Source organism: Lepisosteus oculatus, chromosome 7 (genome assembly GCF_040954835.1).
Source record: "Lepisosteus oculatus isolate fLepOcu1 chromosome 7, fLepOcu1.hap2, whole genome shotgun sequence".
Lineage (NCBI taxonomy): Eukaryota > Metazoa > Chordata > Actinopteri > Semionotiformes > Lepisosteidae > Lepisosteus > Lepisosteus oculatus.
Window position 1 is genome coordinate 22828106 of NC_090702.1, and position 6000 is coordinate 22834105.

Genomic DNA, 6000 nt, shown 5'->3' on the forward strand with positions numbered 1-6000 from the left:
GAGATTTTTATCTCACCTTTATGAGAGTTTATGAGGAAATCATTTGTTGCACTCTACATGAAGCAGCAAAATCCATAAAAAAGACTGCTGTCACAGATTAAGAAAAGCTTAACCTTTCAGTGGATACAGACGTTCTTTTGTCTTGTGCTTTTCATCATTTAACTAGAGTAATTTAAGCAGAACTCCAGGTGACAGTAATGGGCAACTCCCAGCCTTAGTGTGAAAAACTAGAGCTGGACAGTATATAATTATAGAAGCTAAAGCAACAGGTGTTGGTCTCCGTTTTGATCTGATGGCTCGTTTTTCTTTTCAAATTATCAACTGTGTATCTCTGATTAGTAGGGCATTTCTATTTTTTCTTTACAGATCTTTCTGTGTGCATGTTAAGTACACTTGTAAACTGCTTGTAGCACAAAGGTGATGCATTATAATTGGAGAGTTTTTGTGGAAAAATAGATGACTTTTCAAAGGGTTGTACGTATATTATATTTCTGTTTATTTGTAACTGAACACCTGCCTCTCCTTGTTTCTAAATCTTTAATGGTTCTAAAATGGTTCTAAATTGCAATTGTGATATTTAAGGGTAATAAAGTAGAAGGGACTCTCATTACTTTGAGGATGTGTGATTATGGCGTAGTGTTTTTCACAATGATCGACACGGTGGTGTGTTGGTGCCTCCCTGCTTGTTGCTCTTGAGTTTTAATGCGGGGCTGGGGCTCCTTATGTGTAGTGTTTGTTATTCTGTTGTTCTGGTGGAGTTTTGCCAGAACAGGTGCTCTGTTTGATCAGCTGCTGTGCTCTCTGCGACTGCCTTGCAACACCTAGCATGGTTACATGGCTGTTGATGACATGGAATCTGGTCAGATGAAATGCTCTCACTTGAGTCAGATTCATGCTAGATGGCTGAAATGCCTGCAGTAAAGTGTGGTGATGTGTAGTAAATGGTAACAATTTCATGCTATGATTCCTCATCATCAATATGGGGGCTGTATCACCCTAACTGACAGAAATAACCTCGATATTTGGTAGGGTTTTGCCATGCCAGCTCCCTATGCATGTGCAACTACTGACCATCTTAAGAGAGACATTCATACAGTATTCATTGATTTGGCCAGCACTGACATTGGTCTAACTTCCTTAAACCAGTCAGGTCACTTTAAATTCACTTTTGAGGTTATCCTTAAGAGCTACTTACAAGAGTGTGGATCTTCCCCACAGAGGGGTTTAAATAAGAAGTAAATAAGATCACTTTATTGGCAATTTACAATTTCTTGTATTAGGAATTTGTGTTTTCACATACCCCAACCCCAACATACACACAGACAGGGAGAGAGGTGTGGGGTCAAAACGCAGGGTCAGCCATTTACTGTATACAGTGCCCCTGGAGCAGTAAGGGGGGGTGGGGGTAAGGGCCTTGCTCAGGGGCCCAATGGAGTAGGATTCCTCTGCTGGCCACGGGATACTATCCAGCAACCTTCTAGCCACAGGTGCAGATCCTTAGCCACAGAGCCACCGCACTGCCCCAGGTGTTTAAGAAGAGGGAATAGATAATGCATCTCTAAATGATGACCAATCCTGACTGGGGAATGGGGAATTCTGCCTGCTACACCAAAGAAAAAAAAAAACTAGATGGAGATGCTCCATACTCCCCAAATACGTGGAATGAGGAGAAGAACATGAAAAAACCAGAAGGATCGCAATAGCATTGATGCTTCAAGTACTGATGGATATACAATGAAAAGTATTAGTATTGGGACAGTAAAGTGAAATTGATCATTTTTGCTGTGTACTAATGAAATGTGTATTTTTGTACCCTGGAAATAAAAGCAGAACAAATGCTATTTTTAACACCACAAACATTGCAAGAACAAAGGATGCCTCTTTGGTTCTCCAGGGCCATTGTAGGAAGGCCGTCACACCCCCCAAAAATGTGCCATAACTCGAGATGGAAAGTAGCACAAACACTACTTTCAATAGCACAAATGTAGCACAAACAAATTAGTCCAGTTTGATTCTCCTGAGCCATGTAATGAGCTGAAGTCATTCCCTGGAAAGAAGAAGCAGCTACTGTATATCTCAGAAATTAACACAACACAAATGTTCACTTCAATGGCACAAACTGGCAAAAACAAATGTGATGGGTTTCATGGTATGTACTGTTTGCAGAGGGAACAACTTCAGGGAACTTGACTAACAACAGTTACGCCTTTCTACTGTTAGTCACGTCAAGTCATCCCATCCAGGGTGTATCCTGCCTTGTGCCTGTTGCTTGCCAGGATAGCCTCTGCCCTGTGACCCTCAATTGGATGAAGCAGTTAGAAAATGGATGGACATCCTGAAGGCATGGTGGAGTACCAGAGAGATCTGTATTATGACCACCATTCTTTCTAATTTATGTCAATGATCTATTTTCTGGTAGTAAGGAAGTTACAGTAGGTGTTCGTAGAACGTAGCAACATAGAAAAAGATTAGCATAAACATAAAAGCAATCAAGGAAATTAAAAGGATTGTACAACATTTAGTCAGAACAGATGAAGTTTAATGTGAAGGGTTTTGCAAACAGTTCATATAAGCAAACTAAATATAACATGGGAGATAAAGAGCTTAAAGAATCTTTCTTATTAAACAAACATACTTATGAGAAAGATTTAGCTGTTATGTTGACATATCATTTCCAGTTGTCCTAGACAATGTGGGAAAGCAAAAAAAAAGTAAATAATGTTGGGACATATCAATAAAAACATAGCTTATGTTTTTATCAATATGGGTTCCAGTTTCCTCCCACAGTCCAAAGACATGCTGGTACAGTAGGTTCATTGCCATCTGGAAAAGCTGCCCCTGGTGTAAGTGTCAGTCTGCCCTGTGATGGACTGGTGTCCCTGTTTAGGATAAAGTGGTGAGAAAATGGATGGATAACTAGTAAGACCTCATTTTGAATATTGTACACAATTTTAGTCATCACCTCACAAAAAGGGTATTTTTACTCTAGAATTAGATCAGAGTAGAGTGACCTGATACATTCCCAAGCACACAGGAATAATCTTACACTGATAGACTAAAAACTTAATCTTTTTAGTCTTCAATGGAGGAGAGTATGAGGGAACCTTATTCAACAGTTTACTATCCTCAAGAGCATTGACAAAGTCAACCCAGGGCTTTTCAGAATCTACAGTAAAATTTAAGCTAAAGAACACAAGCGGAAACTACAGTAATGTGCATTCAAAGCTAAAACCTGGAAGCACGTTATATACAAGGCTATAGGATTATGAATCAAGGTACCTAGACATATTGGTGAATTCACTTACCTGTAATGTGTCAAGAAGTGATTGGAAGATGATCTCACATCCTTTAGTTTCTAATAACCAAATGATCTAAATGGGCTGCGTAGCCTCTACTTTTTCGAATCACATTATGTTAATAACCTAGCCCTACTTAATAACGCAAGCTTACTTACTGTATTTACTTATGAAGTTGTCTGACATATCCTCTTGCTATTTCAGACAATACTGAGGGAGTGTTGCTGAGGGCAGAGCAAATGGTGGAAGTTTGTCGCTGTGCTCTGCTGTTGAAGTGCTCTCTCGCTCTGACTGTTACATCAGTTTCTTTGTTTTATTTCTATTTCACGCTGTGTCAAAAGCCCACAAAGGCACTGCTAGCTCAATCCATCCTGAAAACCCACTGGAAATTCTGGTATCATCACAATGCTTTTTGTAGGGACAGTGTCAATAACCTTCATGTGACTATCCCACTGAAATAATTACATTAAGACAGTGCATTCACTTAGGTTGGAAAGGTAAAGGAGAGCAGATTTTATTACAGTGGCAGCTATTTATTTTGGGATTGTATTTATGGGCCATGAGGTAGCTTTTAGACATTGAACTAGTATTCGTCATGATGCTTTAGAAGATCTTAACTATAGAAATGTTATGAAAATTTAATTGTAATTTCAGTCCTTGACACTGGGCCTAAAGTACAAAGAGTATAATGGTAAGACGTTTCAGTGGATTCTTTAAACATTAAAATTCTGGCCAATTCCTGACCAAATTTCCCATTGGTCCTTACCAATCATGGCCTCCTAATAATTCCCATATATGAACTGGCTTCATTACTCTGTTCTACTCTCCACTGATAGCTGATGTGTGGTGAGCGTTCTGGCACACTATGGCTGCCGTCACATCATCCAGGTGGATGCTGCACATTGGTGGTGGTGGAGGGGAGTCCCCATTACCTGTAAAGTGCTTTGAGTGGAGTGTCCAGAAAAGCGCTATATAAGTATAAGCAGTTATTATTATTATTATTATTATTATTATTATTATTATTATTATTATTATTATTATTAAAATTGAAAAAGAGAGAAAGAGACTAGAGTATTTATCACATTTGTCACTGTACAGTTTTTAACATTTTTATAGGAATCAAGTCCGTAGTTTACACTTTGTTACAAGCGAGATAGATTTTAAAATGCTTGATTGTCAATGCAAACTACTGAACTGTACAATTTAACTTCAGTTTGCTAAAGTGGTACAGTATATCACCATTCAGTGAACAAAAAATGTTTAACGCTTCAGTCTCTGTTGGTGTTTATCTTATGTCTCAGTATTGAGGCTCATCCTCAGGCTATAATTATGAAAAACATCTACGTCACATAAAAAAAGAGTACATCTCGCACTTTTGTCATTTTGATTGGTTCTGTTAAACACTCTTGCCCTCAAATGAAATAATATTATTTAAAAATAATGAACCGTTGACTGAAAACTCTGTAAAACTCAGTTCATCTGAAAACTCTGTAAAAGCCATTAGTCACATCATTAGTCATACTGTATCTCTGCCAGTTTCAGGCATCAATTACGTCAAATGACGAAGACACAATTATTCGACCATGCTTGATTTGAAAATAAATACAGACAAAACAAAAAAGCATTCAAGTGATTAATTGTTTCTGTCACTAGAAAATATTTGACATTTATTTAAAAAACGTAAAGATGAAATAATGAAGCTTAAAGTCTGGTTATTGCACTGTGTGTAACAAGTTTTTAGTAGTTTTGAATTTTCAAAACTGCTAGAACAGAAATGTATAATACAACATTTTGCCCCACTGCTCCACTCTCCCACTCTCTACCTTCAGAGGTACCAAGTATCTTTCCAATGGGCCCTTGAACAAGAATCAGACATCTATGACAGAAGCACCATGCACCATGCAATAAGACTGGGAGCAGCAGAACCCTCAGTCAGCACACACTTCACTAATCATATTTTATACATAAGGATATGATCTGAAGAAATTCACAATCAAATTAAAGCAATGGTTACTTTACTAAATGTTTTGTCTGAGGTATGCAGGTTTGACTGACATATTCTTAGGTATGACAAATGTGCACTGTTTTACATAACAACAAAGCATGTGTGACTGTGCTCATTTTATTATAATTTGTACAGGACACTATTGATAACAGTAGAAGGCAATGTTAGACTTAGCTAGTTAAACAATTCTTATCAGTTATGGGCACTTTACAAACTCTTTTATGGCCAGTTACAAAAGGTGTTTTAAGTCTCATGTTGTCTGATCTTAATTTCATTTAAAAAGAATAATACAGGAAATACCTAATGCATTAAAAGTAATGAGTAGTGCCAGGACATATAATCTCATTATGTTCTCAGTTATTGTAATGCTTTCCAGGTATAAATTTAATTACCATTGCTTTCTAATTTGTAAATTAGAAGTGGCATGTTTTATAAACTGTAACTTCAATTGCATAATACACCAGAACAATATATATTATAAAAAAACTCAGTACTGGTTACCATCATGCTTGCATTCCCTCCAAAAATGGTTGTATGATTGAATATTTCTCTTATCCACACTTAGTTTATAATTAACAACAATGAAATTTGACCAGACAAAGCCTCTTGTCTATGAATAAGTAAATGGTTGACTCATTCAGTTTTATCTATTTTAACCCCTTCTATACATTACTTTGTATTCTTTCAGTGCCACACACC